We start from the raw sequence: 23,886 nt of genomic DNA, 5'->3' as shown, positions 1-23,886 counted from the left end.
TCTAGGTGTCGCTGGGGACAATAAGTAAACAATTATTTTTAGTGCAAGATATATGGTTAAGATTGTATTTTTGTTCTATTGCACAGCAGCAATTATTGATTTTAGTTTTACTATTTTGTTGTCTATTATAAAGATTTTGCTAAAAAAAAAAAAAAAAGCACAACCAATTTCTTTTGTCTTTTCATTTATTTAAGAGGGGCTCTATGTGGGGTACCCAAATATTACTGGTCTGTAGAGGTTATTGGAGGTGCTATTTCTCATTAAACCATAGATTGCGTAGTTTGGATAGCGATCTGGACAGTTAAGTAGAGGAGGTCAGGCCGTCACATTTGGCGTAGTCGGCAGGATCTTGGAGACTGGAAATTGGTTGCATATGCTGCAGTGCTGCAGTATATTTTTTTGGTATAAAGGGAAAGAGAGGGAAACAGTGGCTGGCAACCTGGAGAACACTCCCCATCGAGATTATTATTTATTTGTTTATTTGTTCTAATGTTTGTTTTAAAGTGCTAAGATGGCGGAGATGGAGCACTTGAAGGAGCAGTTGCAGGCGTTGAGGACAGGTCATGATACCCTGGCTGCTCAGCAGCAGAATGTACCTCCAGTTGCAGCTGTACCAGGAGAAAGTCCTGCAGCAACTGAAAGAGTATTGTATTTACCACGGGAACGGAGGTGCACTAAATGTCTAAATTAGATCAGGCCATCTCTTTATACAACCATTTAGAAGGGGAGGCTTGGAATGAGATAAAATACCGATCCAAGGAAGAGAGGGAGGATCCTGAGAAAGTATTTCAAATATTGATTAAGTTATATGGCTGTTTCCAGTCCTATGTGGGTTTGTACATGCAGTTTTTGAGCGAAGGCAGAAAGAGAGAGAATCTCTTAATGAGTACTCCCATGCATTAATGTCCTCACTGGAACTGGTTTAGTGGAGTAATTTTAACAGTATTTCAAATTCAGAGATTGTGCTAAGGGACCAATTTGCATAGAATGTGCGAGACAATATCTTGCACCGGGAGTTAAAAGGCATTGTACATCGATACCCACAGATTACCTTAATAGCCTTACATTAGGAGGCAATTAGATGGGTTCAGGAAGGGGAACGGGGACCAATTAATGCTGTTCATGCTCCCCCAGCTCGATCCAGTAGTATCCAATTAGAGGTCCAAAGCAGTTGTGAAGCAGTTGCCGTATCAAAAACACAGGATACTGAATTTGAGGAAATCAGAGGGATTTTAAGTAGTCAACAGTTACAAATAAATCGCTTATTACAGCTTTTAGAACAACAACAGGATATTAGTAAATATGGCATCTCCGAGCCATTCCAGGTGTAGGTATGATTCAGAGGGTAGTCCCATTTGTAATCAGTGCAACCTCGCTGGCCATATTGCATGGTGTTGTGTGCGGGAACAGCCAAGCATGGTTAGGTGTCTTGTAGTGATAGGGGTTGGGGGGGGAGGTTAGAGCCCAGAAGTAGGACTTGGTCATCTGAAAACTAGAGCCTGCCTAAGTCCTGGGATGGGGGGAAGCATAGAGATTGTGGTTGGTTAAAGCTTCAAGCAGCCAATGGTCTAAAGATACCATATGTGGGCTATTTGGAGCTGGATGTACAAGTATTGGAGTAACTAATTCCCAACCATGGGGTTTTGGTTGTTAAAGACCTCACAAGCATTGGGGCAAAACATAGCTGATGAGAGCTACCTGTGCTTCTGGTAATTAATGTAATTGAGGAGTGTTATTGCGAGTAATTCTCACAGCAGGGGCCCACACTTTTTCATGTCCCCCCTGTTGTTAACGCAGGTGTAGATTGGCAAAAGGCACTTCATTTCTGTTGACAAGTGGTGTTGACTGGCACTCCCCAGGTGGATAACATGAAAGTACAGAGGGATGGGTTAGTCAGTATTCCTGCTGGAATGATGGTTATGGTTCAGGCTACCGGCCCTCAAGGTGGTAGTTTGTTGCCATGGACAGCACTATTAGAACCCTTAGGGCCAGGTGAAGGTACCCTACCTACTGGACTCCTATTGCCTACTGCTGTAGTAAATATAGTAAAGAGGCAGGCAGAGGTACCGGTGGTAAATATAGGGGTTAATGTAGCCTACTTGCACCCCGTGAAGTTTTAGGAACAGCACATTGGGTAGAGGTAGTGCAGGAACCTGCTTTATAGGTATTCAAACATGAGGAGGTAGTTGGCCCTGAACATGTTGCAATTGTTAACTTGCAGGGTGTACCATCTGTTAACATTGACTCCTTATTTGTTTCTTCTGGCCTTAAGCTATCAGGGTTAACTTTAGCTGAACGGCAACAGGTCCAGCAGTTGCTATATAAGTACCATCTTGTGTTTGCTGATGGTGAGGGTGATACAGGATGCACAAATGTTATTACCCATGAGATCCCCCTGGTGGATAGTGTGCCAGTCCATCAACGACATAGAAGAATACTGCCTTTGCAATATGAAGCAGTAAAGGCCCATACAAAGCAGTTGTTGGACAGACAGGTTATTCATGAACATAGTAGCCCTTATGCTTCTCCTATTGTGCTGCCTCAGTCTGAACGTGTATTGACTACAGGCAACTTAATGACCGGACCAGGATGCTTACCCCCTACCACGTATCAAAGAATCTCTGGTTCTCTACCCTTGATTTAGCAAGTGGATATAATCAAGTTATGGTAGCAGAACTTGATCAGCATAAAACGACATTTTGTACCCCTTTTGGTCTGTTTGAGTTTAACAGGATGTCTTTTGGACTCTGTAATGCCCCTGGCACATTCCAGTGACTGATGGAGCAACTGTTTGGAGATCAGAGCTGCCAGTCCCTCCTCTTGTATCTGGTTGATGTGGTTGTGTTTTCCTCCACTGTGGAACAGCAGCTGGGATGTCTAGAAATGGTCCTTATGTCCCATTGCCTTTGCTAGTTGCAGTTTGAGACTTATCGGCTCAATGGCAATGCCTATGCTCTGTATCGACAGTACGAGGAGGAAGATGTTATGGTTCCTGAGGCTGGAGCAGCTTTGGGACCACGTCTGCCCCTTATTTTACGAAAGTCTCATTCTGGACTTCAATGTCAGGACATCAGGCCAGGGGAAGCAAATCAATGTACAATCATGGCTCTGCCTATTCAGCAGAAGGCTGATTTCGCCAGCTTACAGGCCTAGAACCCTGTGATTGGATGTTTTTGTGATTTTTGGAGATGGGGTTATAGACCGGATCAGGCTGAGAGAACACAGTTGTTAAAGCCAGTGTTGGAACTTGTGTGTTAGTGGGTACGATCGAGCAGAAGCAAGATGTGCTGTATTGTGCTGCATATCCTTCAGAAGGAGGTAAGAAGTTTTTACAACTTTTACTCTCTGAAATTCTTCAGAAAGAAGTGCTTACTAGATTACATGATGACCATGGCCATCAAGGGGTGGAGTGAACAATACACCTGGTTCAGCAGAGGGTATTTTGGCCAGGCATGGGGAAAGATGTAATCGATGTACAATATCCAAGGCAATTCAGCCTAAGATCTGAACCTCCATGGGGAATTTGCTTGCCTTAAGGCCTCTAGAAGTTTTGGCCATTGACTTTACTGTATTAGAGCCCTCTAGTGATGGTAGGTAAAATGTTTTATTAATGTATTTTCAAAGTATATGCAGGCAGTGCCAACTTGGGATCAGTGAGCTGGGACGGTGGATAAAGTTCTAGTCCAGGAATGGTTTTAACATTTTGGAGTGCCTGAGAGAATTAATTTGAATCAAGGAAGAAAATTTGAAAGCACCTTGATCCACCAACTTTGACAACTTTATGGGGTGCAGAAGAGTCGAATGACTCCTTAACATCCTGAGGGGAATGGCCATTGTGAGAGGTTTAATCGCATGCTTCATGACCTTTTGCGGACAGTCCCTCCAGAGAAGAAACATCGCTGAGCTGTTCACCTTCCCCAAATGTTGTTTGCCTATAATACGTCTGTTCACCAGAGTACTAGTCAGTCTCCTTACTATCTGTTATTTGGAAGAAAACCCCATCTGTCCATAGATTCTCGAATTGGAGTTGGAGAAGTGGAGCCAGCTGGGGGCACTGTGGTGGACTGGGTAGAGGAACATCAAGAGAATTTGCAAACAGTTTTTGGAGAGACTCGAAAGCACCTGGTGGATGCGGCACAGTGGAGGGCAAGAAGGCATAATGAAAAGGTCTGGGATGTGAGGAGAGAGGAAAGACAATTGGTCTCCTTGAAGAACCATGGGGTCAGAGGATGGAATAAAATTCAGGATATTTGGAACCCTATGGTATATAAAGTGGTACAGTCCCCTCAAGGGCAGGGGGCAGTTTATTCTGTTGCCCCTGTGGATGGAACTTGGACAGTTCTGCATGTCCATCGAGGGGAGTTAAGACCACTTCATCCCAGTGTTGTGGAAGTAATATCACCTACTGTAGACCTTGATTGTAGCCTGTTCTCCCTGCAGGAGAAGATACATCATCACTGAATGGGGAGAGTGTAGTGTGGAGAGGAGTCCCGGTACCTCAGGAGGCCCCTATTCTAACACATGAGGAAGAGGAACTGCAACAGCTATCCCTAGTGGTGGATGAGGAGCCACCTCCAATGGTAGAAGAGGTCCTCTGATTTCTGGCAGTGTTTGTTAAAAGTGTTGGCTACAGTGATGTTGACACAAAATAAGGTAGAATGTAACGGGTGGGACCGTGAGAACCAGGAAGTGTGTATTGTTGGCAATTAAAATACCAGCACCGCAAGAGTGCAGCAGAGAGAGGTAATTGATGTGTTGACCTGTGTTTTGACATTCCTGTGTTCCCTTGGTTCCCCCTGTGACGAGGGTGAGTCGGCAGACATACTGTCAGTATTCCAGCCACTGTTTCTAGTAGTTTTCTTTCCCTGTGTTCTTGCACATTGCTTTTGTAATTATTGTCCCCTTCATTTTAGTTTGTGTATACACATGGCTTTATTTGTCTTTATAGTTTTAATAGTACCATGTGGCATTTAGCTAGCTTTTAGTGTGTGTGTGTTTATAGGAGCGTCACTATTGAGCATTTAATGTTAAGTCAACTATTAAGTTTGGTGTGGTGATTTGTTTTGTAGGTACACTTTAATATATTTACTTTAATTATTCACATGTGATTTATTTTTGTTTATTTTATCACAGGTGGTGCTTGATTGCCCTTTCTAGGCTTTAGTAGTTGGAGCAGCCCAACATTATTTATTAATTGGATTTTCCTGGAAAAAAATTAAATACAGTACATGAAAGCAAATATCCGCGTTTATTATGTTTCCTACACAGCACTACTTGTGGTCTGCTCTATTTATATTGTGATTTAGACAGACACCGCCTGGTTTTAGTAAGCGGTAAACTTAACACGTGCTGAGACAATAAGGAAAGTTAGCACCTTTAAGTAAATATGGTTTTTATATCAAGTCCCTCCCTTGCGGTATTAGGGGAGAGAATTTGAATACATTTCCATGGATTACCATTGTTAATTGTACATAAATGACTCACATGCGGTATCATTTTCCACGCAATTCATTTTGCGTGCAAAGTCATATGCCACTGGTTAGTGAATATAGCAGGTGTACAAAGCACACAGTAACGGGCTTACTCTGTGTTAAACTGGTTACACTGTTTAGTGCATGAGGCCCATTGTATTTCAGTTGTGTGTTGTGACTTCGTGACGTGGTTGTGATGATTATATACTATTTTAAAAAACGCAACCTTATAATTACACACTTAGAAAGTCCTGTCCACTGTAATGTAATGTCTCAGAACTTCAGAGACTAAAATCGTATCAGAAACACATTTGGAGTGTTTAGACTTTGTAATGTTTCATTTGGTCAATTGGTCTGCCTAAAAACAGTTACAATAAACCCTAAAATTTGATTATAATATGTTCCATAAGATTAATCTTTAATTCTTATGTAATCATTTTTAAATAGAAAACAGATTAAAATGAACGAGGGTCATAAACTAAGAAAGATGAGCATTGTCCAGTCAATGGACCAGGGGATTTGCATTTTGTTTTTCCTGCCTGTCAATGAAATTGCATTTTTCCGTAAAAAGAATCCATTAACATTCTTGCTGGTGTTTGTGTGGAACAATGCCTTTGTCTTTCAAGGAACAGTCTAACAGAAAGCAGTATATTTGTACAGACAGAGCTGAGGGAAAGTGATGATGTGGGTTCAATAACTGTTTTCTTCTTTGATGCCAAAGGGTTGGTGCTTTAAAAATGTGAAAGCAATTTCTTAATCCTGCGGGCTCAGCAGTTGAGCACGGCATCATTGTAGAGTGCCTGTCTCTCTCAGTCTACAGCCACGCCTTGAACATCAGGCCTCCTTTTCATATACTTCTTTATTCTACAACAAGGGCTCAACACAGGGAGCTGCAGCAGTTGCCAGGCGACGGTGGTGTGTGGTGTTGTGGGTGGAGAAACAGTGAGCAGACAGGTTAATCCCTCCAATACTAACCATGCTGTAGCGCTGGTTTACAAAGCAGCGCCTGAGCTGTGTAGAGGATGGGCTTCTGCAGGTCAGCAGAGCAGCTCTTGAGATCTCCATTCCTGTTTATTACAGAGACTTAAACCGAAACCAACTGTATTCACAATTCAAAGCAGTGAAACGGTAAACACTGGCTTCAGCTTAAAACAAAATCCTCTGGACCTAATGAAAAAAAAGTTCTGCTTAATGTCACGTGAATGTAATTTTATTTAGTTCATGCTGTAGATTGAAGGACATCTGACTACAGGTTTATCTGAAATGCACCCATTTGGGAATAATAATCATTGGAGATAGATCACTAAAGACGCATGCGAAGCACAGCTTACATAGGCTTGACTCTAACTCTGTTATACATCCATCGTGGAGCCTGAGCACACCATGACTGCATACCATGGACACGGCCCTCCAACAACAGCTTGCACATGGGTCACTCAATTCACACGGACACAGCTCTCCAGGAAGACCTTGCACACGGGTCACTCATTTCACATGGACACGGCCTTCCAGCAAGGCCTTGCACACAGGTCTCTCATTTCACATGGACTCTGATTTAGGATTCTCACAAGAGTTCTTAAGGCTGATAAAAGAAAAGAAAATGATGAAGACAACCCCAGAATATTCATATTCATTCATATTTTGTATAGAGATGCACTGTTTCAGAATAAAACCCAGTCATTTAGTTATGAGAGTTTGCAGCACACACACTCTCTCTCTCTCTCTCTCTCTCTCTCTCTCTCTCTCTCTCTCTCTCTCTCTCTCTCTCTCTCTCCAGTCAATGTGATCTCTGTGTACATGAACAGGAGTCCAGTCAATGTGATCTCTGTGTACATGAACAATCCCTGTCTCCTGTAATAGACACTGTTCTTGTTTGCTCTTTACTTTTCCAGTCCAGTTACTTTCTTTACTTTCTTTACTGTCAGAGTAAACTGCAACCTAACAAGCGCTGAGTCATTCAAACAAGAAGTGCGTATTACATAGTGCCTTAAACTCCTCTTCTCTCTTTTAAAATTCACTAAACAGAAAAAAATCGCTTAAAAAAAGAAATAACAGGCTTATAGGCCTGCAGTCGTACATGGATCCTGTTTATCCTTTTGTTCTTGTCTTAAAAGTGTTATAGAAAGCGGGACCCCAAACTGATTGTTTTCCTCAGAAAAGTTGCTTTTTTCTTTTTCTTCCGCACAATGCAGAGGAGCTGTTAAACTGGAGAGGTGAGTCTAAAATCAGGTCCAAACAAGATCCAATCCAGACTCCTGTCTGACCACAACTCCTCATGTAAGAAAAAGCAACAAAGCCAACAAACCCCCAATCTTAGCTTATTGTTCTGCTAGTGTTAGTTCTATATGCAGTAAACATGCTGTTACTTGCTGTAAGCCGTTACACACGGATGTGCTAGTCAGGCATGCCATGAAACTACAAAGGCGCAGCAGTTGAATGTTAGCACGGGGTTCACCTTCGTGTTTTGGAACATAGTCTGTGGTTGGAAAGTGGAGTTTAACTGCAGTGGATTTCTTTCTCTAAATCTACTGCATTTAAAGATCAGATTCCATCAGGAAACAAATGTGCCTTGTAAAGAGACAAATCCCTCTCATTCGCATCTTTCTTGTTATTATGAGCAGACAGGAACATGACAGGAGGCAGCTTGTTTCAGTTCTGCCTTCTTTCTAATCGTCAGTGTCAGGCATTTTAATGAGAGCCAAGTCTTATAGAGCAGACTCACATTCAAGTCTCAGCAGTCCATTATATATCTACATGGAGAACACAATAGAAATAGAGAAGGCTCAGTTCAGCTCAACAAGTCATTGTGAAGTTACAGAACCTCCCATTAAGAACGCACACAGTGCGATGCACACACAGTAGCGTTCAATCTTTAACCCAGACTCACACCTCCTTTATCAGTGGGTTGCACACAGGAGCTGCCTTGTGTAGGATTACTCTGGTCTGCTCAGTAGATTCCTCCCTCAAGCCCTCATATGCAGATCCCTGTCTGGGTTTTTGAATTGCAGCTCCAGTTTTAACACGTTTGCCCACTAACGTTGAGTTTTCACGCCAATCGCTGAGCATTTGTTTGTTTGTTCCTCACAATGTCACTTTCCATGGCACTGGCTGTAAAGAAAGCAGCATAGCACTTTGTTGGTCTTGACGCTGGACAGCACTGCTGACCTGGTTTCAGAGGAACCCAACAGAACTGTGGCAGGACTCCGCAGCATCTCTGAAAGACCCTGGTATTGTGAGGACTGAAGGAAGGGCATAGCACAGTGACCTCTGACGGAACAAGGGCTTCTGTTATTTTAACTGTGAAAGTGCAAAGATATTGAAACTATTTCTTTAGCGATCTATAAACATGCAGCAGACTCCTGCTAGTCACACCCTGTCCAGATTAGTCATTGGAGTTTGAGATCCACAGCTGCTATAGTACACATACCATATGCTATGATCAGGTGCACTCAGTCTGTATACACAGTGAGGCTGGTGTTCAGTCTCTATAGAGAGTGAGGCTGGTGTTCAGTCTGTATAGAGAGTGATGGGGGTGTTCAGTCTGTATAGAGAGTGAGGCTGGTGTTCGGTCTGTTTAGAGAGTGAGGCTGGTGTTCAGTCTGTATAGAGAGTGAGTATGGTGTTCATTCTGTATAGAGAGTGAGACTGGTGTTCAGTCTGTATAGAGAGTAAGGCTGGTGTTCAGTCTCTATAGAGAGTGAGGCTGGTGTTCAGTCTGTATAGAGAGTGAGGCTGGTGTTCAGTCTGTATAGAGAGTGAGGCTGGTGTTCAGTCTATAATAGAGAGTGAGGCTGGTGTTCAGTCTGTATAGAGATTGAGGCTGGCGTTCAGTCTGTATAGAGAGTGAGGCTGGCGTTCAGTCTGTATAGAGAGTGAGGCTGGTGTTCAGTCTGTATAGAGAGTGAGGCTGGTGTTCAGTCTGTATAGAGAGTGAGGCTGGTGTTCAGTCTGTATAGAGAGTGAGGCTGGTGTTCAGTCTGTATAGAGAGTGAGGCTGGTGTTCAGTCTGTATAGAGAGTGAAGCTGGTGTTCAGTCTGTATAGAGAGTGAGGCTGGTGTTCAGTCTGTATAGAGAATGAGGCTGGTGTTCAGTCTGTATAGAGAATGAGGCTGGTGTTCAGTCTGTATAGAGAGTGAGGCTGGTGTTCAGTCTGTATAGAGAGTGAGGCTGGTGTTCAGTCTATAATAGAGAGTAAGGCTGGTGTTCAATCAGTATAGAGATTGAGGCTGGTGTTCAGACTCTATAGAGAGTGAGGCTGGTGTTCATTCTTCTCCATCCCCACTGGGAGATAACCATGCTATGATTCAATAAACCTCAAATGGAGCTGAGAGGAAACCTGCTTTTAATTAAATAGTGAAATGAAACCGTATTGAAATGCTAAATGGTGCAAGTCAGCACACTTATGCCATTAGATCCTGCAGTGACATGGAAAACTGAGCTTTCTTTTTTCTGTCTTTCAGACCTGTGCACCTTGCAGTGAAGCACATCCTGTAACTGAGGTGCGCAGACAGGATGAGCTAGAAAGTGATGGGACTCCTTCTGGGGCTGAGGCTCTGCTAGCCTGCCAATGTGAATTCTATTAAAGTAGAGCTCTGTCCTTTCAGCTGCACCGTGTTGTGGAAATGGCTTCATTAACACCTCTAGATTACATCTAATTGCCCCCTCGGGTAAACCAGCAATTAGTCAATCCCATTAGGTATCAGTGAAATCATTGTTTAAACAGTGAGGCCTAAAGACAACTGGCAGATGAAGTGTTTGTTTCTACAATACAAAAAAACAGGTCAATGAAGAAGGTGCCTCAAGCTGCCCAGTCTCCTTCTTCCAGTGCAGGCCTGGGTTTTATTCAATTATAAGACAGGGGTGTGCTGGGGAGTTGTTTGCAATAGAATGTGGTACCATTTCATTAATATATAAGCTAGCTTCTAGGCTCAGAAGTCATTTTGTAGCAGTAAATATTTTCCGTGCAACCACAGAAGAGCAGTAAGTACCCACAGTATACCTGAAATATGCAGCTGTGCTATCACACGGTAATACTAACTGCACATTATAACCCACAATGCAATGCTAATGAAAGGATTTCAGAGATCTTTCAAAGAGGCCTATAAAAAACCTGCTCACAGATATAACTGGTTGTGTTTTTAACTTTTCGTATAGACACTTTAGAGGAATTAAGTTGTGTTTGAAAATGAATTTCCCTTATTTCTCTTGTGGGTACGAGTCACACTTAGGTGAATAACTTCTGTAAAGAATATTATTATTTCTTTATTTTAGTTTGACAGGAATCAACAGCATAATGATTTTCATAGGAAGAAACATTATTATCAGGAACAACATGTTGTAAAGAACAACATTTCAGAGTACAGGATCAGTATTAGACAGCAGTCCTGTGTCCACATCATACAGAATACAGAATCTGTATTAGACAGCAGCACTGTGTCTGGTCTGAATCATCGGCTCCTCTTTGAAGACCCAGGCCCACTGCTACACTCATCATTAGTTTGCCCGAGGGATGTAAAACTTGGGCATGTTGTAAATAGTTTGCATAGGGCAGCTTTGTTTCCCTGAGTGATCAGGACAGGTTTGTTTTGCTAGTGCTTGCAGTGCAGTTTATCACTTGTAAGACCATGGCTTACAAATGATGAGCAAATGCATCCAAACCTGTTCCCCCAGTGATTAGCATTGAACAGCAGGGAGCTGCACACCAGCAGAGACACATCTGTATGAAAAGTAAGCTAGGAGTAGGATTCTCTGCATAAACAGACACTGCATTGTATTGAAAGACTGTGTTGCAATGTTCTCTAGGGCTACAGAGTGTCTCAAAACACTAGACTGAATCCCAAGCCCTGTTTCATGTCCAAGCCCTGTTTAATTGTGAATTCTGCAGTGTCTAAACTTTACAGTACACTGTACACTGTTGTGTCAGCATGCAGGGAAGACAGTTCAGGGATTAGAAACACAAACAGGGACACTTCCAAATGCAGGAAGACACAGTTTCAAAGGAAAACTTTTTAAAATTCTGTTTTCAAAATATCATTTCAAAACCATATGTTGTGTTTTAGCCACCCACTAAGAGCATTGAGTCCTGTGCAGTTCTAATCCCACATTGCTTTGATGTGGTGAGAAATTACAAACCTGTGTGTGTGTGTGTGTGTGTGTGTCTATATATATATGTTTGTAACTGAAGAAAGAGCGTTTGAGAATGGGGCTCAGTGTGCAATACAACTATAGATAATATAATACAGGACTGTCCCTCATATCCCTCATATCCCCCACACTGCACTCATTTGAAACACTTTGAAAGATCAATGCCTCAGCTTGGAGAGGCTGCTGTTCAGAAGTTTAATCAAGTCATTGCTTTTGCTTGTTTTTATTTATTCTCTAAGCTGTACAGGTGGCTGGTGAGATCTCCAATAATAATAATAATAATAATAATAATAATAATAATAACCCTTAAAAATCAATAATATGCAGCAGGCAGCACTGATTATCTGCAATAGAACCACACTTTCCGATATCAGAGCCACGCTCACTTTCCCACTAAGCGGCCCCAAGCAAACAGGACGACAAGCTGTGCAAGATCTTGCTTAGCAGTTAAGGCAATTCTGCAATTATGTGCATGACAATAGACTGGGAAGCATTAGAAGAGAGTCACTCCCCTTGTTTGGGGAAGGCTGCCCCACTCATTCTTCCTCATGACTCTAGCACTTAGCGCTGATGTTATCTTCCACAATACGATGCTTCATTAGTGGATTAGGTGTAATTGGCTGCACTGGCCATTACTCCCTGGGATTAGCAGCTCAATCTGCAGCTGTAATCTTAACCCACCATTGTGCTGCACTGGGCAAATGCTGGAGACTTTCCCAGCACCCTGAAGCACTGGAGTTTTCACATCTGCTCCAAATCATTGATTGTGTAAAACTCACTTGGAGGCAAAGATAATTGTACATAAGACCCAATTCCTCCCTAAATCCATCTCTTCTTATCAGCGAATTCATCCACCCAAATACCTAACGTTGCGGACAAGCAATGTGCTGAATTATAGGAAGCTGCTGATATTACTGAGTCAGTGCTGTGAATTGAGAACAGCAGCAGTGCAGGGCTCAATTGCCTGGACAGTAGATGCTCTCGGGATGCAGGCCCTCCACTTCCAATCTCATGCTACTTGCCCCTGACTTCTGAAGCACCTCAGTGTTCTATTATTAGGAGGATTCCAAACCCCAGAGGATTTCTTCACCAGCCAGGTCCAGGTGTGAGCAGCAGTAACAGATGGGCTAAATATATTGCATATTGTCCTGAGATCAGTCTAAGTAATGGATCCACTCGTCACTCAGATCTGCAATCCAGTGTCTCGTGGACAAGAGCTGCATTCTGGACCAACGGGTCAGCTCACAGTTTGCCTTTCAACTGTTTTCCTGACTAGCAGCCAACAGCTAAAAAATCTCAATTTCTGCCAAGGCCTAAGTAGCTATGCCTTTTGAACAAGTCTTTTTCAGTGCATTTTGCATTCAATGAGTTCTGTGTCATAATAAAGCTTACGAGATACACCGCACAGTTATTCAATAAGCTTAGTCTAATATTGCATGTGGTTTCCCAAACTATTGATTGACGTGAGTCCATACTTGATTTGCATTATTTTGCCAAAGAGAATGATGGTTAATAGTAAAGTCTGTTTAATTGGACTGTGTGTTCAGACGTGCTGAGCACTGGAAAGGGTCCAAATGCACGACGAGAATCGCCCACCTTGGAATCCTTATGAGTTCCTGTGACTGTAGACAAGGTAACCTTGTTTCTGCTCCTGGCGATGCTTTTTGTGTCTTTAAATAACTGGAAAGCCAGTATCAGCAATATCTGATAGACAGTGTTCAGCTGTTCCTTATAGGATTAAATTAAAACAATAAAGAAATAATGAGCTGGGTTAGTCTGTGCTGTTTACTCAGCTGCTGAGTAAGGTGAATTTCTGAACATGCTTCCTGTCGTCTTTTCACCTCTCACACAGAATTCCAGAATCTCCATCTCCAGAGCTTCCGAGCTGCTGGTCATTCCGTGCCAACAGTAATGCCGCTAATCTTCCTCGGTGGGATACCTTTGGCCTGCCCATTTCTTCGCTGTTTTGCTTTTTGATCTGTCAGTTTTCTTCCAGGGATTAGTGTGTGTTAAGGCTGAATGATAATATTTTGTTTGGCTCTGTTTGAAGCGATGGTAGTAACTTGTTTCATCCTCAAAAATTCCAACCCCCCCCCCCCCCCACCCCATTTGTGTTGTGAATAGTGGAGGGACAGAAACTCTGAGCTGCTCAGTGGAGCCCCCAGTGTTGGAAGAAACATGCCCTGCGACATCACTACCAAGGACCTGGCAGAGCTGTACTCTCAATTTTACATTCAAAGATAAAACTATGAGAGACTAAGCCAAGTGCACAATCAATAGCTTCACTGCTGTGCCTCTGAATTCTGTGTGTTTGGACGTTATGGATGATATTTTAACATTGAGAAGTTGTTCATTGTGATTGTGTGTTTGGAAGTTATGGATGATATTTTAACAATGAGAAGTTGTTCATTGTGATTGTGTGTTTGGAAGTTATGGATGATATTTTAACATTGAGAAGTTGTTCATTGTGATTGTGTGTTTGGAAGTTATGGATGATATTTTAACATTGAAAAGTTGTTCGTTGTGATTGTGTGTTTGAAAGTTATGGATGATATTTTAACATTGAGAAGTTGTTCATTGTGATTGTGTGTTTGGAAGTTATGGATGATATTTTAACATTGAGAAGTTGTTCATTGTGATTGTGTGTTTGGAAGTTATGGATGATATTTTAACAATGAGAGGTTTTCCTTTTCTGTAGATGTTTTGGTTCTAAAGTTCTTCTCAAGACTACACGTTCGTTTGTTTAAATCATACAGTCGTTTTGAACTTGGACTCCGTTGTCTTGAAGACATTTCAAAAGCACATTCTTCCACTGAGAATGCCACGAAGGGTTATTACAGCAGTGGCATCGTCATTGCTGGTGTATTGAAAGAAGTGGCACAGGCACTGCTGGAGACGCTGGAGCACTGTTTATGTTTGTGAAATGATGATATCATCAGTTTGCTTTGCCACAATCCAAACCTAATTTTTACTTCCATGACTGCCTGTCTGACAATTTTATATAGAGAGTATTTTCTTTATAATAATGTTTTTAAGTAAGCGATTACATTGATCGTTCATTGTCTCAAATCACTGTCGTTTGCATCTGTTTTATATATAAAGAGAATTAAGTAATCAAGCTTTCTCATGACATCTTGATTCACTTGTTGGCTTATGTAGCATCAAGATTTAAATCAACGCTACTATGTTTGTTTTTTTAAATGCAAACAAATGAATTGTTATCTTCTAACCTGTTGCCTCAATCAAATTAGAAATGTTTCAAGCAATAAACAAATTTGTAACACAATGTATCGCTAATGTTATGCTAAGCTCTTGTTCCAGGGTGTGACAGTCTTTTAAATAAACCGTGCAGGAATCAGTAATCACAGATGACAGATGTATTCACAAGTTTTTGTTTGTTTGTTTTTTTTAAATACACGTTTGAGGTCATTGCTTTAACATGACAGGATTTAACAAAGCAGAACAATTGTTTGACATCTTGGACACACATCGCTCCCCTAATGAGGGGCTGGGAAAGGCACTGCAGTGGATAGGAAGTTGCTTATCAATTACCCACAAGGGCTTTAGCACAGCACTGTGTGACACTCCCTGTTTTCTGCTCCGATACCTGTGAACTGTAATTAGAAATGAGTTGTCCTGATCAGGACAGGGGGAATTAAACCTCAAAACAGCATATAATGAATAACATGCTGCATATGCATTCCAACACGCACAGACCTAAGCACAGACACACACACACACACAGGCACACACAGGCACAGGCACAGACACAGGCACAGGCACGCACAGGTAAAGGCACAGACACACGCACACACATATGTTATTAAAACCAAACTGTATTAACTGTATATTATTGAGATATATGTAATTGTAAGCATGTGCTAGCTCTTCTGTTCATGTAAAATATGCATATGGTAATTTTATGAACACATACATGCCAACAGTGCCTATATGGTCGGGACAGTTCCGATATCCTAGCAAAAAAATGTTCCGTGTCCCGATGCATAGGAAGAAAGTCCCGATATTTACACATAGAAAAAAATTCATTTATTCTGTACAGTAGAGTTAGTGCAAACCACACACTGTGCTCTTCGTGCGGCTGAAACATCTGCTGATCATTAAGTTACCGGTATACAAGGCTATAGGTTAAGGTTATATGATAGAGTGTTTTTTTGCGTATAACTCCTCCCATGTGTATGTTGCGTTTATCACAACCTCCCACACCCGGGGGACGACTGTTCTGCTGAACAGTTTCCAAATGTTGGCAAGTATGTGAACAGCAAGATAAATTTATTTATTTATTTTTTTTGTAGCCTTTCAAAAATTGGTCTGGATGATTTTTGTTGCTTTTCACATTTTCCTCAATTGAAGTCCTTCAACGCTAAAAATGCAAACATCTTATAAGTATGACATACAGCTAGATACACTTATAGCCTTTTAATGCAAATGTATGCAAAAGACTGTCTTCAGAGTCCAATGATTCAGGGCATGACCAAGTTCACAAGGCAAACCCACTGGAGCTGTTAAGAGCAGTTTCACTGTGACAGGTGTTTCTGGTCCTGTATAGTAAGCTGTGAGAGGTGAGTGTTTCTGGTCCTGTATAGCAAGCTGTGAGAGGTGAGTGTTTCTGGTCCTGTATAGTAAGCTGTGAAAGGTGAGTGTTTCTGGGTCCTGTATAGTAAGCTGTGAGAGCTGAGTGTTTCTGGTCCTGTATAGCAAGCTGTGAGAGGTGAGTGTTTCTGGGTCCTGTATAGTAAGCTGTGAGAGGTGAGTGTTTCTGGTCCTGTATAGTAAGCTGTGAGAGGTGAGTGTTTCTGGGTCCTGTATAGTAAGCTGTGAGAGGTGAGTGTTTCTGGTCCTGTATAGTAAGCTGTGAGAGGTGAGTGTTTCTGGGTCCTGTATAGCAAGCTGTGAGAGGTGAGTGTTTCTGGGTCCTGTATAGTAAGCTGTGAGAGGTGAGTGTTTCTGGGTCCTGTATAGTAAGCTGTGAGAGGTGAGTGTTTCTGGTCCTGTATAGCAAGCTGTGAGAGGTGAGTGTTTCTGGTCCTGTATAGTAAGCTGTGAGAGGTGAGTGTTTCTGGGTCCTGTATAGTAAGCTGTGAGAGGTGAGTGTTTCTGGGTCCTGTATAGTAAGCTGTGAGGTGAGTGTTTCTGGTCCTGTATGGCAAGCTGTGAGAGGTGAGTGTTTCTGGGTCCTGTATAGTAAGCTGTGAGAGGTGAGTGTTTCTGGGTCCTGTATAAGAAAGCTGTGAGGTGAGTGTTTCTGGGTCCTAAGTAAGCTGCTGCATTATCACATCCTCTGTGATTTCTTGATTAAATCACTTGTCACCTTTTCTTTGCATTTTATTTGATCCCGTAACTACAAGTTAAATGGGCGCTGGTCTTGTTATATTTATATAAAGCACTGTTTCAATCCAAAAGCTTGTCCAGACGCATGCTGTTTATTTATAGGGAAGGGCTGAAGGACATGCTTTAAGTAAAACAGCAACACATACAGCAGGACAGCTTGCGGTGGGCGTGTGTACAGCAGTGTTGAATTCACTCCTGCTTTCTGAAAGATTTAAACACTTGTTCATTTTCACAACAAATACTACCAAACAACGAATATAACCCAAGGTTTCTTCAGCACTCTCGAGTTGATAAAAATAGTTTCATCGTGCAATTCTGATTTGATTGGCTCTTGTAATGCCGAAATGTCCATATTCCCCGATTAGCATTACAAGAGCCAATCAAATCGCATGAAAGCACAAAGCCTGCGGAGCTCATTTGCATACAAACTCCTGATTTAGCGGGCTATTTAAATATTTAGCTAAGTGTTAAATTTTGATAAGAGATTTGAGATGTAGTTAAATATTTAGGTAAATGTTCAATCTGGTTAACCCCATAGATGTGACGTTCTCTTCTGGTAAAGGCTGTTTGTAGAGACTCCTTATTTATTTTAATGATTTGACAGCTAATCTAAATGCTGGGTGACCTGGAACTCAATGTCAGCATGGCCTGCAAGCACTTTACACCAGCACCCTTGTTACTGAGGTTCAACCCTGTAATTATCCACGGTCCACTTGCACTCCATTTTCATAGCCAAAGGCCTATTTAAAAAACACAGTTCAGGGTTATCATTCAGTGTGACGCCTTAAATAAGCCGTCAGAACAAAACTGAAGCGCATCCCACATAATAACAGCGAAGCAATCCCAAGGATGACCCCGCATTCCTGCTAGCTGCAGATCAGCCCCCGAACCCTAACGCTTTTCACAGCTAATATTACCATCCACAACTTTAATGCTGGAATGGAAATGTTGTAGTATTTGTTATAATTATTTATTTTCTCTGAAAGTATCGCATCGATTGGCTGATAATGTAGGATAATGCACAGTAGAACTTTGTGTTTGAACACATTTCTCTGTTAAATACTAGTTTGTTTGTTTTTTTTGTTTTGTTTTTTTAAACACGTATTTACGCCTGGACCCTTCTAAACATAAATTGACGGGTAAGTATCAGATCCAAACGGCTGTATCGTCGCTTCTAAGGGAATGTTAGACTAAGGGAGGGAATGAGGCTGCACATTTATCATTGCATTAGGCAAGGTTCACAGAAAGAGCCACGTATCACTGTGCGAGATAAGGATGACAGAATGTGCAGAATAACATACTTTTCAACCAATAACGAGCAGATATTTTATTCCCAGGTAGCAGCGGCAGTAGTAGTAGTACAGTAGTAGTATTTGTCTGCCAGTATCAATTTGTGCTGCTTGAATGATGTGAAACATCCTGTTTAAATTAATGAGACCCATCTATTTGCATTGCAGTGTATCAGTGTGCACTATCTCGTAATCAGCTGTTTGAAAGTAATGCGATATTAAACAAGAAGCTATATGTACTCCGCAGCAGCGCTTTCTTTCTCGTTGCAGTGTTGACTGACAGACTGCGATTGCACTGCAGCCATTCGCCGTTCAGGAGAGGCATTCTACTCCCACCTGCTGGTAGAATGTGTGTACTGATTTTTTCCGAAATGCAAACAAGAACTGCTGTAGGTTTTTTAGAAATATAGCATGAACAGTGGTTGATAATACCAAATAAGAATACATTATAATTGACACTTATTTTCAATAGGGACAACACAGCTTGCCTCAAAGGACACACATAGCTTTGCATTGATGAGAGATTTGCAGTGCACATGGTATAATGCAGCAGATGATTATATTGTTATCAGCTTTGAAGCTGTAAAATCAACGTTCAAACCAGTTAAGGCAGATATTTTACAAATAGTTAATGAAATGTGTCCTAATGTCAATGGCCAAATATTTGGACAATTGTATAATTCCAAACAAATTCCAGTATGTGAAAACATTCAAAGGGAAGGCGGGCTCTGCCTCGTTTTTCTTGTTTTTAACAGTCAATCATTCACAACAGCCATCAGATATGGAACCAAATCCAAGCAGTCACTCTTCTCACGCTGTGTGTATCTCCATGCATCAGCCATGCAAATAGATATTCTTCAATATGATACCGTCACACACTTACAATCACAGGGAATGGAAAAAACGAAGTTTGCACAAGAGTTCTTTACTAAAGCTTGAAGCAAGATTTCACTGTTAAAATATTGATCTAAACTATATATTATATATATATATATATATATATATATAATATATATATATATATATTATTATTATTATTATTATTATTATTATTATTCAGTCTCTAGTGACTATTTATAACAGCTTTTTCACTCTCAGGGTTAAACAACGTTGAAGTCGATGCCATGAATCGATGTCTTGGGTTACCACTAAAGTTAAAGGTCAGTTTATATAAATCAAATGGTCCTGGCAGTGTTGGAAATACAATACAGAAGCAAGCATGGCTGTATCTCTTTACCAGCTCAGTCAAACTCATTCATCACCTTGAATAAAGATCAGCCTAATCAAGGGATGAGGCGTTTTAGCAGACAAGAGATAAAGCGTTTTATCAGACAAGATGCGTTTTATCAGGTAATCTCTTTCTCTCTCTCCATCTGTGTGTCTGTCTCTCTTTCTGTCGCTCTCTGTCTCTATCTCTCTGTCTGTCTCTCTCTGTGTATGTGTCTCTCTTTCTCTCTGCCTCTCTCTCCCTATCTCTGTCTCTCTTGGTCTCTCTGTCTCTCTCAGGCTGCGATCACCCAGCAGGTTCACTTCAGAAGTTCTCTCTGTAGTGTTTACAGCTCACAAGTGCAGTCAGGTCTGGAGATCATCAGGCACATCAAAAAGCAGCATTCCACTTAAAAGGCTGCATCAGGGCCTACATCAAAGCAAGCAGGCACTTTAACCCGGCAGGATGTTCAATGCATCGCTAATGCAAGCTGGCTGCTTTAACAGAAAGAACCCGACTTGCTTAAAATGCAGTCATGCAAACAAGCTGTCTCGAGCACAAAGCAGAGTAAACATGGTGTCATAATGAAAATACTGCTCTGTAATTGTTCTTTTGGAGTTCCTGTTTACTGAAGTAAACTTTGTGCCTGTTTTTGGTTGGCTTGGCCCAAGATCAGGAGTTCTGAGTGCTGTCTATCTAACCTGAAAAAAATGAAACCTTATTTAAAGAAGTAAATGAAAACAGAGATGCCCAGTTTGAATGCTGCTTCACTGCTGGAGTTATATTTTAAAAATACATACTGAATTTCTTCAACAAGTGGCTTACAGCAATTAAAAAGGGCCACAGGTGGGGGGGGGGGAGGGGGGCGCTAAGCGTGAACTACAAATTGAATTAACAGCCAGGTGAAATGTGAATCTCTCTCTTTGATTTGCTGTGCGATGAGTTTCCCTGTGAAAGCCAGCAGTGGGATGGGAGAACGGGTGCCAGTTCTCCAGGACCTGGGTGGTTCATACATTCATTTTATTTAAAGGTCTCTCCTGTTTTCCCTGCTTCCCCTTGTGGGACTCTCTCATCATTGCCTCTCAACACATCTTGATAAAGACAAGAACACCAGAGTCTACACTGGACCCAAACAACCGTTTTCTTATATTCCATTCCGATATTTCCTGCTTTCTTTATTCAGCAGCTGTAGCTGTTTTTGCTCAGCACAATGAGCCTTGTCTGAGTCCAATGTGAACCAATGCATCCCCCCAGCCTTGTGTTTTCAGGACAGCTTTTCCAGCATTGACCTTTGAACACATGTCCTGTGCAGTTCAGAGGTGATGGGGAGTTTAATAACAGGAGTGATCCCTATACCAATCCTGTCCTATTGTTCCCAGTTTCTTTGTGCCCCAGCGAGAAGTTGTGTTGTGGAAGAGTTACACTGTAGCGTGTTCAGCGGTGGCGTCACTGTGGCAGACGCTGGTGTGAGTAAGCTAATAGCAGCTTTTATTGGGTGTGATTGCTCCTGGGAGGCTGCTTCCACACTCCTGCTGACCTTGCTTTAGACATGCTATAGCTCTTCACAGAATGACAGCAGGAATGCACTTGCTGCTTTAGAGAATGCTTTCTGTTTTGTTATGTTTGTGTTAGGAGAGCTTGAAATAACAGAGATGGAAACACATGCATCATGGCTGATATGAAAAAATGTTTTTTTATTGCGCTCCACCAACCTTGTATGATATTTCGTAATGTCATCATTGCTCTAGTATTCACTCATGAGCTATTCATCATTGGAATACAGTTTACAATGTATCTGTTCCAGGCTGCTTTAATCATTCTAATACAGTTTGCAATGAATCTGTTCCAGGCTGGTTTAATTATTCAAAATCAGTTTGCAATGTATCTGTTCCAGGCTGGTTCTAATACAGTTTACAATGTATCTGTTCCAGGCTGGTTCTAATACAGTTTACAATGTATCTGTTCCAGACTGGTTTAACAACTGCAGTTTGTTGTAGACAGTAGAGCAGCAGAGCAGTTTCATGAATGACAAATTGATTTTTTTTCTTCCAACGTTATTCTTTGTAAATTGTGTTTGCAATGAAAGAGTTAAACGCAGTCTTTATGTGATAATAAATAATAAGACCCACTTTGCAGTGGTGTATGTCTTCAGCTGTGAATCCCAAAGTGCTGTTTGATTGATTCCACCACATTCTGTACGCTGCATAAAAATCAATTGTGAGTAACGAGTACCAGTACAGCCCTAGTCATTAATACCTGTATGTTCCGTGCTTGTTAGGATCATTCATTCCTGTGTGTTACATGTTTGTTAGGATCGTACCAGAGGCACACAATAGCTTCTACAATTCCTTAGCTGTTGATTCTTTCTTTTACAGATGATGTCAAATTATCCTTGAAAACCCAGTGCATTATAGGCTACTCACTAGGAGGCAAATTGCAAATAAACAGGAATCCAAATCAAAAAGGTGAGCTGTGAGCTGTGCACAAGCTGCACTGAGATTAGTAACAAGTGCCATTAGTATTGCTGATTCACTTTGTCTCTTAATGCTGACTGAGCCCACTTATCTCCCGTTTCTGTGGATCTGTTTGCCTCTCTCCTGTAGCTGGCCTAATCTAATCCCCTGTTCCCCAAAGGACCTTAGATGCAAGTGAATGGTTTTGTGCTGCATTAGAGGTCAGTCCTTAGAAGGTAAACACATTGGTCATAAATGAAGCACAATCTCCAGCCAGGGGTAAGATAAAACCCCTTCACAGGGCAATCTCACACTGTCCTTGTGAGCATGCTTGTGGCTGCTGTACAGATCTGGTAAAGTACAAACAAGACTCCTTTGAGCCTGTCTTTCATTGCCTGCTGAAGACAGCTCATCAAGGAGTGGAGATAACTGCAGCAATCTGCTGTAAACCTTGCTTTGTGTAAACAGGGGGGGAATGAAGTGTACTGGACAATTTGTGAGGAAGACCTCCTGCACATCAATGCCACCATTCACCATTTGAGAAGTTTTAAAAAGACTCCAGCATTGTGCTAGTCCTCGAGTCTCGTCCCCCCGTACGTGAAAGATCCCTGACCCAATCACCGCTCAGGTTTTGTTACAATCCCTGAGCTTCTCTTCCAGTCATGCCATGCTGGAACATACAGCACGGTGCACTTCTGGAATTAAACACACAGAACAGCTCTTCATGATTAACAGCAGTGCGGGAGCACAAGATCTGGTTTGGTGATTCATAATCAGTTTATACATTACATGTAGCGTGTATCATCACAAAAATTTAAAGGTATTCAGAAAGTCACAAAGAACATGTTAATATTGCACAGCCAGTAGCACAGAGCATACTGACACTGCATACTTCTTATGCTTCCCTTCATTGAGATAGATCTGCATGCTACTAGCCATGCATGTGATGCACTTGTGTAGGTCACCCTGCTTGCACAGTACACGGGTGGCCAGTAGATCTCCCTCAAGCTGAAATGTTTCATTTCCTTATTGCTCTTATTGGTGTTACAGTGACTCCTATTACAGAAGATGCACACAGGAACTTCTATTATAGAAGATGCACACAGGACCTCCTATTATAGAAGATGCACACAGTAACTCCTATTATAGAAAATGCACACAGTAACTCCTATTACAGAAGATGCACACAGGACCTCCTATTATAGAAGATGCACACAGGAACTCCTATAGAAGATGTCTCGGGTGATGCATAACAACGACGAGGAAAATGCATGAGTACAAGCTATTATCAACAATAGATCCACCTTAAAATGAATCAGTCCCATTTCTGGGAGCCACAGCTATGAGCCATCCTTTAAATAGTAATAATTGAGCAGGTAACCTTGTTTGCAACAGAAAGGATTACACTAATGATTTCAGAAGCGTTGGAAGCTAATTACACTTGAACTGTTTTGTGCCCATGTTACTGGTGTGAATGCCTAAGTGATAGAGCCACACCTTACTTCAGCCCCTGTACCTGCTAATCAGCAAATGAAAGCCTGGTTACCATGGTATCAGAGAAAGACAAAGGGATTACATGTCAGTGCTAACCAAATGATCACTGAATAGAGTCCTGGACACCTGTATGGAAAAGCACTGCACCTCCAAGCAGCTAGCGCTTGCTAATGTCTGTTTGTTTAATACGGTCTGGAGTTTTCTGAAAGACAGGCTTACAATTGTTTTCCCAGACTAAAAGCCAAGGTAATTAAATGGTAATTTTCCATGGTTCAAAGGAAATCATTGAAAGCCTGACTAGAGTAACCAGAGCTGGGCTATGAAACAGCAGATGTTTCTAATGGAAACTTAGTACATATATGGATGAAAATATTTGCACATGCATTCCAGAGATGCCGTTATCTAGCATGTGATTACAGTGCTATAATGAAACAGCGCGGCTGTGGCAGAGTGGCCTGGAAATCAGCCTTTCTTCTGT

Source organism: Polyodon spathula, chromosome 12 (assembly GCF_017654505.1).
Source record: "Polyodon spathula isolate WHYD16114869_AA chromosome 12, ASM1765450v1, whole genome shotgun sequence".
NCBI lineage: Eukaryota > Metazoa > Chordata > Actinopteri > Acipenseriformes > Polyodontidae > Polyodon > Polyodon spathula.
This window is presented reverse-complemented; position numbering follows the sequence as displayed.